Genomic DNA, 11,493 nt, shown 5'->3' on the forward strand with positions numbered 1-11,493 from the left:
GGGTGGGTGTGAATGGAAAGAGAGGGAGTTTTGGGGGAGGGGGACAGCTGGAATTTCATTCGCCCAGAGGAGGGGGGCATGAAACATAACCTGAGGCAGAATCTGTGTTGTCGTTACTGAGAGACACTTAAGAACACACAAGAAAAATCTGCAGAGTGCAATGAGTTCGAGGCACTCTAAGGATCATTTGAACTTCCAAACAAAATGTTTCACGCAGAAGAGAGGGATGAAGGAGAGATAGGAGAGAAGGATGAGAGAGTGGGAAGTATAGGAGAAGGAGAGAGCGAGTGAGAAGGAGCAGAGGCAGAGATTGACGTTCATTACACCTCACAAATCATAAGGGTGTCACTGATCTAAGTCACGGTATAAGAGCCACACACAGCGCAGGGAGTTGAGTAGGATAGTGTGTGTGTGTGTGTGGATATTGTGTGTGTGTGGTCTGCTCCGGGTTACTGATCTGAGGTCAGTTCAGGCCAATGAGGACACATCTTTCATCACTGTCCAATCAGTGACTAGGGTCTCGCTGGAGATGTCAAAGCTGCGTTTGTATCCGTCAGTTTGTACGTGTGAAGATGTAGTGTGTGTTTTGTGTTTTCAACTCTGATGTTTTCGCTGCTTGGAAGACTTGTAGACCAGGAGACTCTTAATGAGGAGATGTAGATGGGGATTAAAATGTGTTTGTCTGTGTGTTAACTTACTGTGTGTGTCCATCTGTTGTATTGTGTGTGTAGATGCATATTTTTTTCCCCTGAGGAGTAGCTGGCGTGTGTGTTTCGTGTTGATGCATGCCAGCCGTGACAGACCTGGGCATATACAAAGCAGCAGAGCCCATTCGCCACTCTGGTATGGATGATCTCAGTACTCTGCATTGCCCCGACGGGCACAGCTCTCATAAGTTACAAACAATGTGCTATACCCTCCACAGGAGGTTGGTGGCACCTTAAATGGGGAGGACGGGCACGTAGAAATGGCTGGAGCGGAATATGTGGAATGGTATTGAATACATCGAGCACATGGTTTCTATATGTTTGATGACATTCCATATGCTCCGTTCCAGACATCATTATGAGCCGTCCTCCCCTTAGCAGCCTCCACTGACATTACCCTCATATGAATTCCCACAACTTATTCACACACAAATGGTAAGTCTGAAAAATTATCACTGTAATTCCACCATCAGTTATTGCAGTTCCTTCCCTGTCAACCTGTTTATGGTCTACTTTCCTTTTTTTCCATACCTGGTTTATGACCTTTCACCCCAGGTGTGTGATAGTGTGTGACCCTTGCAGTGAGTGTGTTGCATAGGAGAAGGTGACTGTTTTTGTTGTACCTCTCTCACACACATACACACACACACACACACACAGGTATGATTGGCAAGCAGGCAAACTAAATGTGCTATCGTGAGAATGGTTGAGATATCTCCACTTAATAACGAAATAGATTCACTGCTGCTATCAAAGTCCTTCCTCCTCCCCTTCTTCCTCCTCTCTCTCCTCCTCCTTTCCCTGTCCTCCTCCTCTTCTCTCCTCTCCTCCTCTCTCCTCCTCTCATCCTTCCCTTCCTCTTCCTCTCCCTCTCCTCCTCCTCATCCTTCCCCTGACTTTCTTCCCTTCTCTCCTCCTGCTCCTCCTCCTCCACACCCTCCTCCTGTCCTCTCCTCTTCCTCCTTCTCCCCTTCCTCATGTCCTCCTCTCATCTTCCTCCTCTTCTCTCCTGCCCCTCCTCCTCCTCTCCTCCTTTTCAACAAGTGTTACATTACACGCGTCAAGGACGTCAGACAGTGTTATCCAAGTGCTTTGAAATGTGTGAGGACTTAGAAGGCTTAGCTTACATGTCTCTTCTATGTTTTTTTAATATAATACATGCAACATTTCTGTTGTCTAAATGTTAACCACCCATAGAAGTCAGATGTTGCAATAATCTTCTATGAATCTTGTTAGTCTATTTGCTGCCATATGTATTACTGACAAGTTCCAGGTAGAACAGATAAGAATCTCGTTAAATTCTTCTATATCTTTTCCATGTGGGGAAATGGTGATGCAGCCAGTCAAGATGCTCTCAATGGTGCAGTTGTATAACCTTTTGGGGATCTGAGGGCCAAATCTTTTCAGCCTCCTGAGGGGGAAGAGCTGAATAACTTTTTACTGTTTCACAATCAAGCTTCAAGGTGAAGTTCAGCTTTTTTCCCCCTTCTTTCCTCTAAAAGGAATCTACCTTCAGTATCTATGTAGCCACAATAATGACAAACAGCCAGACCACCTCCACAAATACTGCAAAAGGCATCATGCAGTTTACTAACGCAGTAACTCGAGGACCCCACCTTGAGGACTGTTTATGCATGTACATAAACACATGCAGGTGTCTATGTACTGGAAAAATCAAGAAGAGCTCTCTTTAAGATTCTCTCAGTAGGAAACTGGGCAGAGGAGTCTGCCCTTGGCTTCTGTTTTTCTGAGTGAATGAGTGCTTTAGAGACCTGTGTGTGTGTGTGTGTGTGTGTGTGTGATCATGAAAAGAGTATGAGGTTTGTGTGTATTGATTTTGACACTGAATTACATGTGTAGGGTTGGTGGGATTTCATGTATGATGTCTGTGATTAACTGGTAGACTTAAGGGTTTCCCCTTTACTCTGAATGGAATGGCTGTTCTCCTTTCCATGACACACAGACGCGCGTGGCACGGCACACACACAGCCCTTAGGTGTTTTCTTTGGTTCCACAGGAGAGGTACCAGCCCTAGTCAGGAAACATCTCAGCCTCCGTTTGAAAACACAGGGGACAGCCTCACATACAGAAACTCTCTTTCCTTCACACATACGTAGATCCTATCACTTGCCTGGTATCCAGACTGGTGCTGTATATGGGAATTGGACGCTACCCATCTTAATTGCAATGCTCTTTCTCTGTCTTTAAATGGTCATTTTTGTCCCATCCCCCAACCCTGACCCCCCCCCCACTATTCTAAGAACTCTACCTCCCCCCAACACTGTGTCTGGATCTGGGACAAGGTGGGACACTGGGATTGTACGTGTCTCCACGGTGATGGAGATTTCACAGAGCTTTAGCCGCTGAATATTCATGAGGCCTGGGGCTGGGGGGAGGAGCTGGCTGGGAGTGTGTCTGAAAAGCAGATTGGGTCGAGGGGGAAGGTTTAGGTAAAACACATCAGATTTAGGGGATCAAGAATGGTCTCCGAGGTGGTGTGTGTGTGTCTGGGATGTGGCACAAAGGAGTGAGGAAACCAAAAGAGTATCTCACCATCCTCACTAGAAATCCAAGGAACAGACGATAAAGCAATTGATTCTGAGTCTGTTTTTTGTCAGTTACATCGACAATAATGAAAGGAAATCACAAACTAATTTTCAAACATAAGTACTCATTACAAACTCATTAAAAGCAGCATAGATTTGATTGTTAAGGCGGTGATGTAAAATACAACTAGGATTCTGTTATATTGAGGCATCAAGGTTACTGGTATTTCATGGTGGACTGGTCTACAAAGCGACACCCTGAGTACCTGGTTTCCAAAGTGTACTAAAACACACTCATATTCATAACAGCAATAGCCTGCTATTCACCTTCATCCACTCATCTCTCTCATACACACTCTCTTTCTCCCAGTCTATCACTCTCTCTCTCTCACTCTCAATCTACCTCTGCTCCTCTCACTCCAGTCTACCACACAGTAAGTACTTTCTTGTTAGGCAGAAGATGATTACTTCAATCAATGTTTAACTGTGCAATTAACATCCATTTAGTTTAATATGTTGAACACAACAAGAAAACATCCCTGACTGGACTCTTGGACACTCTCTCTCGCCCAATGAATAAATTACTCCCGTCACTGAGACTCAGTTTATTGGCTGGTGGATTTGTCAACTTTTTTCAATCTCCTTTGATTGGTAGGTTGTTAGTGGTGAGTGACCGTCACACTGCAGTGGGCGGGCTCTCTCACAGATTGGTCCTATCCCCTTGCACCAGACGGCCTCTTACAGCCCAGGTATCCTATAACACACGCAACAGACAGTGTTAGACACAGCACACTGTTACACACAGTTTATTAACAATGTGTTTGATGTATACTGAATCACTGCTGCAAAGATGTGATGTACCTCACATGTGACGTCATCAACAGCATATTTCCTTGCTGCGATCTTGTACACCTCCTACCCTATGATCTCCTGGGTGGTTCCCCTCACGTCAATATAGTAGCAGTTAGCTCCGGCATAGTGGCAGGAGATGGCCAACACCCACACAGGGAGCCGTTCTGGCGGTGAACCTTCTCCATGGCGGTGCAGGAACACACAATACGGTCCGCCGGACAGAATGGAAAATAATGCGGGTCCTGGTGCATGGAGTGACGAGATGTCTTATTACCTGAGATAGATCACACACACAAATAAACATACATTAAATAGACAGGCTCCCTGTTTTCACTCTAGAAGGTGTGTCTATGTGTGTCTTTCTGGATAAGGGTCAGTGTTAGGGGTTGAGGGTCAGGGGTTAGAGGTTAGACCTGTGTCTGGAGGCTTGTTGACCACCATGGTGTGCATGGCCATGATGTTGGACCAGTGAAACACTCCACAATAGTGCTCAGATGGTGCCTGAAGAAATGGTAACCGTTTTACGGGCGCCTAACCAATTGTGCTATTATGTGGGGTTTTTTCGTGCTATTTGTAACTTATTTTGTACATAATGTTTCTGCCACCGTATCTTATGGCAAAAAGAGCTTCTGGATATCAGGACAGTGATCACTCACCTTGGATTAGCCAAATATGTTTTCTTCAAAAAGCAGGACGCACAGGATGTACTTCAGACACCCGACAAGGCCAATATCCCCGTCATTGGCAGGAGAAAGAGACGCAGGTATAGAGAACACAGGGCGTGGTGCCTTGCAAGGATCCGCCGACAGCGAGTGGGAAATCTGCCTTTACCATCAATATTACTTTCCAACATACAATCATTGGACAATAAATTAGACGAGGTACGATCACGAATATCCAAGCAACGGGACATCAAACTGTAATATCTTATGTTTCACCGAATCGTGGCTGAATGGATAACATGGATAACATTCAGCTGGCATGATACGCTGCACCGGCGAGATAGAACAGCACACTACGGTAAGACGAGGGGTGGCAGTCTGTGTATATTTGTAAACAGCTGGTGCACGAAATTTTAGGAAGTCTAGATTTTGCTCGACTGAAGTAGAGTATCTCATGATAAGCTGTAGACCACACTATTTGCCAAGAGAGTTTCCATCTATATTTCGTGGCTTTTTATTTACCACCACAGACGGATGCTGGCACTAAGACCGCACTCAGTCAGCTGTATAAGGAAACAGGAAAATGCCCACCCAGAGGTGGCACTCCTACTGGCCGTGGACTTTAATGCAGGAAAACTGAAATCCGTCTAAACTAATTTCTATCAGCATGTTAAATATGCAACCAGAGGGGGAAAAAAACTCTAGAGCACCTTTACACCACACACAGAGATGCATACAAAGCTCTCCCTCGCCCCCCATTTGGCAAATCTGACCATAATTCCATCCTCCTGATTCCTGCTTACAAGCAAAAACTAAAGCAGGAAGCACAAGTGACTCGGTCAAAAAAATAAGTGGTCAGATGACGCAGATGCTAAGCTACAGGACTGTTTTGCTAGCACAGACTGGAATATGTTCCGGGATTCTTCCGATGGCATTGAGGAGTACACCACATCAGTCACTGGCTTCATCAATAAGTGCATCGATGACTTCATCCCCACAGTGACTGTACGTACATACCCCAACCAGAAGCCATGGATTACAGGCAACATCCTCACTGAGCTAAAGGTTAGAGCTGCTGCCTTCAAGGAGCGGGACTCTAACCCGGACGCTTATAAGAAATCCTGCTACGCCCTCCGATGAACCATCAAACAGGCAAAGCGCCAATACAGGACTAAAATTGAATCGTACTACACCGGCTCCAATGCTCGTCGGATTTGGCAGGGCCTGCAAACTATTACAGACTACAAAGGGAAGCACAGCCGCGAGCTGCCCAGCGACACAAGCCTACCAGGCGAGCTAAATCACTTCTATGCTCGCTTTGAGGCAAGCAACACTGAGGCATGTATGAGAGCATCAGCTGTTCTGGACGACTGTGTGATCATGCTCTCCGTAGCTGACGTCAGTAAGACCTTTAAACAGGTCAACATTCACAAGGCCGCAGGGCCAGACGGATTATCAGGACGGGTGCTCCGGGCATGTGCTGACCAACTGGCAGGTGTCTTCACTGACATGTTCAACACTGATTGTCACTGATTGAGGCTGTAATACCAACATGTTTCAAGCAGACCACCATAGTCCCTGTGCCCAAGAACACTAAGGTAACCTGCCTAAATGACTACAGACCCATAGCACTCACGTCTGTAGCCATGAAGTGCTGTGAAAGGCTGGTCATGGCTCACATTAACACCATTATCCCAGAAACCCTAGACCCACTCCAATTTGCATACCGCTCAAATAGATCCACAGATGATGCAATCTATTGCACTCTACACTGCCCTTTCCCACCTGGACAAAAGGAACACCTATGTGAGAATGCTGTTCATTGACTACAGCTCAGTGTTCAACACTGTAGTGCCCTCAAAGCTCATCAATAAGCTAAGGATCCTGGGACTAAACACCTCCCTCTGCAACTTGATCCTGGACTTCCTGACAGGCCACCCCCAGGTAACAACACATCTGTCAAGCTGATCCTCAACACTAGAGACACTCAAGGGTACGTGATCAGTCCCCTACTGTACTCCCTGTTCACCCACGACTGCATGACCAGGCACGACTCCAACACCATCATTAAGTTTGCAGATGACACGACTGATCACTGACAACGACGAGACAGCCTATAGGGATGAGGTCAGAGACCTGTCCGGGTGTGCCAGAATTACAACCTATCCCTCAACGTAATCAAGACAAAGGAGATGATTGTGGACTACAGGAAAAGGAGGACCGAGCACGCCCCCATTCTCATCGACGGGGCTGTAGTGGAGCAGGTTAAGAGCTTAAGAGCTTCAAGTTCCTTGGCGTCCACATCACCAACAAACTAGAATGGTCCAAACACACCACAGTCGCGAAGAGGGCACGACAAAGCCTATTCCCCCTCAGGAAACAAAAAATATCTGTCATGGTTCCTGAGATCCTCAAAAGGTTCTACAGCTGCAACATCGAGAGCATCCTGACTGGTTGCATCACTGCCTGGTATGACAACTGCTCAGCCTTTGACAGCAAGGCACTACAGAGGGTAGTGCGTACGGCCCAGAACATCACTGGGGCTAAGCTGCCTGCCATCCAGGACCTCTATACCAGGCGGTGTCAGAGGAAGGCCCTCAAATTGTCAAAGACTCCAGCCACCCCAGTCATAGACTGTTCTCTCTGCTACCACATGGCAAGGGGTACCGAAGCGTCAGTCTAGGACCAAAAGGCTTCTCAACAGCTTTTACCTCCAAGCCATAAGACTCCTGAACAGCTAATCAAATGGCTACCCGGACTATGCATTGTGTCCATCCAACCCCTCTTTTACCCTGCTACTCTGTTTATCATCTATGCATAGTCACTTTAACTAATCCTACATGTACATATTACCTCAAATAGCCCGACTAACAGGTGCACCGGCATGTTGACTCTGTACCGGTACCACCTGTATATAGCCTCACTCCCGTTATTTTTTTACAGATTTTATTTTCGTATCTTTTGTTTACCTAATACCTATTTTTTACTTAAAAACTGCACTGTTGCTTAAAACTTCTTATGGCTGCATCCCGCTACCGGGATCGAAATGACAGCAGCCAGTGAAAGTGCAGGGCGCCAAATTCAAACAGAAATCTCATAATTAAAATTCCTCAAACATACATGTGTTTTATATCATTTTAAAGGTAATCTTGTTGTTAATCCCACCAAAGTGTCCGATTTCAAATATGCTTTTCAGCAAAAACACTACAAACGATTATGTTAGGTCACCACCAAACCACAATAAGCACAGCCATTTCAGGCAAAAGATTGCTTTCACAAAAAGCAGAAATAGAGATAAAATGAATCACTAACCTTTGATTATCTTCATCAGATGACACTCATAGGACTTCATGTTACACAATACATGCATGTTTTGTTTGATTAAGTTCATATTTATAACAACAAATCGGAGTTTACATTGGTGCGTTACATTCACTAGTTCCAAAAACATCAAGTGATTTTGCATAGCCACATCGTTTCAACAGAAATACTCATCATAAATGTAGATGATAATACAAGTTATACACATGGAATTATAGATATACCTCTCCTTAATGCAACCGCTGTGTCTGATTTCCCAAAAACTTTACGGAAAAAGCAAATCATGCAATAATCTGAGACGGAGCTCAGAACAATAGCCAAATTAGCCGCCATGTTGGGGTCAACAGAAACCAGAAAATACATGATAAATGTTTCCTTACCTTTGATGAACTTCATGAGAATGCAGTCCTAGGAATCCCAGGTCCACAATAAATGTTTGATTTGTTCGATAATGTCCGTTATTTATGTCCAATTAGCTACTTTGGTTAGCGGTAAACAATTCCAAAATCACAAAGCGCATCCACTATAACGTGACGAAATGTCCAAAAGTTCCGTAACAGTCAGTAGAAACATGTCAAACGATGTACTGAATCAATCTTTAGAATGTTGTTAACATACATCTTGAATAACGTTCCAACTGGAGAATTAGATTGACTTCAGAAGAGCGGTGGAATGGAGGTCCTCCTCATGTGAAGGCGCATGTCACGTTCGTCATAACATTTAAGTGAGGAGGACCAAGGCGCAGCGTGATAACAATACATTCTTCTTTAATGAAAACGAAACGAACACTATACAAACCAACAAACGTGACACTATACAAACAACAAGTGCAGACACTGGCAACTTACACATAGACAATCACCCACAACCTGCCTAATGACTATGGCTGCCTAAATATGGCTCCCAATCAGAGACAACGATAGACAGCTGTCTCTAATTGAGAACCAATCTAGGCAACCATAGACTTACATAAACACCTACAATGAACACAACCCCATGAACTCTACAAACACCCCCTAGACAATACAAACACCCTAGACGAGACAAAAACACACAAACATCCCCCATGTCACACCCTGACCTAACTAAAATAATAAAGAAAACAAAGATAACTAAGGCCAGGGCGTGACAGCGCATGGTGAAAGCATGGTCAGCTCGTGGCAGTGATTACTCATTCCTGTCTCCTTCGGCCCCCCTTCACATTAGAGTCATCAGACAAAGTTCTATTGACTGTTGACATCTAGTGGAAGCCGTAGGAAGTGAAAACTCATCAATATCTCGCTGTAATTTCAATGAGAGCTTGGTTGAAAATCTGCCACCTCAGAAACAATTCAAACTGGAAGTGGAACTTCTCAGGTTTTCGCCTGCCATATGAGTTCTGTTATACTCACAGACATAATTCAAACAGTTTTAGGAACTTCAGAGTGTATTCTATCCAATACGAATAATAATATGCATATATTAGCAACTGGGACTGAGGAGCAGGCAGTTTACTATGGGCACCTCTGTGCACCTTTCATTAAAGCTACTCAATACTGCCCCTGCAGCCATAAGAAGTTTTAAGGGCTTGTATTCTGTGCACGTGACAAATAAACTTTGATTTGATTTGAATTCAGGATCTGAGAAAGACAAAGACAAGTGAAATAATAAAAACTAGATGTGGGAAAAAAAGGAAAAAAAGGAAATGAAAGACTGTACAAAGAACGTGTGTGTTCTGAGCTTGTGTGTGTGTGTGTGTGAATGAATGCGTCCCTGTCAGCCTAGCCTGATCACTAGAAATAGACTTCGAATTTCAGACGTTTCAAAAGGTCCTAAGAACATATGCATGCCTCCCTCGGCGCTCACCAAAAAAAATAAAAACAATTGCCCGGCACGAACTTGTGATGCTCGGAGAGAAAGAGCGCTGCTCAGACCACTGCACTATGGCAGTTCCCAATGCTCTAGCAAGCCGCAATGAATAATTAACCCATCAAAAATAGCTGTTAATCCAAAAGATGTCGAATTTCGAAGGGAAACTATGATGCAGTCCGCGTGCGTGGGTCTATGTGTGTGTGTGTGTCCATGCAGTGTGTGTACCTGAGGCAGGCTACAGTAGAGGAATAACTCAGGCTCTTCCTGGAAGTCCTGCAGCTTGGAGATGGCCTTCTGGTCAGGGACGAACTCTGACTTGGCGATGGACACGTCCCTCATCACCACCAGCCCCGAGACCTGCACCTCCCGACGGAATATCCGCTCAAACGTCGCCCTGCCACACACGCACACACACAAACTCAGTCCTTGTTCAGTGTAGCATCACTAATTAAGCCCAGCTGGTAAAGCCATGTGTCTCTGGCACAGAGGAGCAGTGTTCTAGTGTTCTGCTGGTGAACCATGCTGCATGTGGGGTCAAAGACAGGGGACATATTGAAGCGCTGGTGGAGACAGTCAAGTGAAGTGATCTTCAGGCATTTTTCTCTTCTGTGGTCTTTTTCTACTTTTATCATTGAGCATTCTACGTTAGACGCCTGTTCTTTGTTTATCTAGTGTTGTCCTTTCAATCACATCTGAGATCTTTCTGTTGTCTCTCTCATGGTGTTGTGGTCTTACCTGAATCTGTCAATGTGCTCCCCAGACACCAGGCCCTTGATAAGGAGGATGCCATCTCATAGGAGATTCTCTGCTCAGTGCTCAGCAGATCATTGTCAAAGAAATACCTGGATACAGCAAGTGAATGGCAGTGTGACTCATGTGTTTAGATACAGAGTGATGGGAACTCAACGTTGAATGAACTGCTGAGTTGATCTCAGCATTGTGTCATGTGCACAGTAAGTAGGGCCAGGGTCAGTACCTGTTATTTTAGACTGTCCTGATATAAGGCCATTGACATAGTCAAAAACAGCTCAAAAAGGAGATTGATGTGTCACTCAGTGCTTGTGGTTGATAGTAGGCAATGTTTTGGCCAGAGGTAGATGCTTGCTTTATGCAATGAATTAAGGCCATATATGAATAATTTCTTATAACAAAATTGTTATTTGTAGATATTACACATTTATGTAAGCTATGTTATACCGTTAATTATAACAACAAATTAAATTGTGAATAAGCTATAGCCTAATAGTTAGACTATACAAGCGGGCCTTTTACGCATTCAAAGGCTATAAGATAATGTAGTCTTATATGGATAAATAAACACATTTATAGAAAATAAATACATTTTGCAATGTTATAGTTCCACTCCCAATGTTCAGTTCTGCTCTGAAAAAGCCTGACAATTACAGTAAAACAGTTGAAAAGGATACAACAAAAGAAGATGGTCGATCCAGATGATTCATGACCACTTTCAGTCTGTCTGTCGCTCGAGACATTTTGCAAGAATATATGTTTTATTCTGTATTCCTTTCAATGCACAGACAGTCATATGCCCAC

General features: G+C 44.4%; 1 pseudogene; it reads right to left on the bottom strand.

Moving 5' to 3' along the window:
* Window positions 1–3,745: 3,745 nt before the first annotated feature.
* LOC139534051 (phytanoyl-CoA dioxygenase, peroxisomal-like) lies at window positions 3,746–11,493 on the bottom strand (annotated as a pseudogene).

Source organism: Salvelinus alpinus, chromosome 11 (genome assembly GCF_045679555.1).
Source record: "Salvelinus alpinus chromosome 11, SLU_Salpinus.1, whole genome shotgun sequence".
Taxonomy (NCBI): domain Eukaryota; kingdom Metazoa; phylum Chordata; class Actinopteri; order Salmoniformes; family Salmonidae; genus Salvelinus; species Salvelinus alpinus.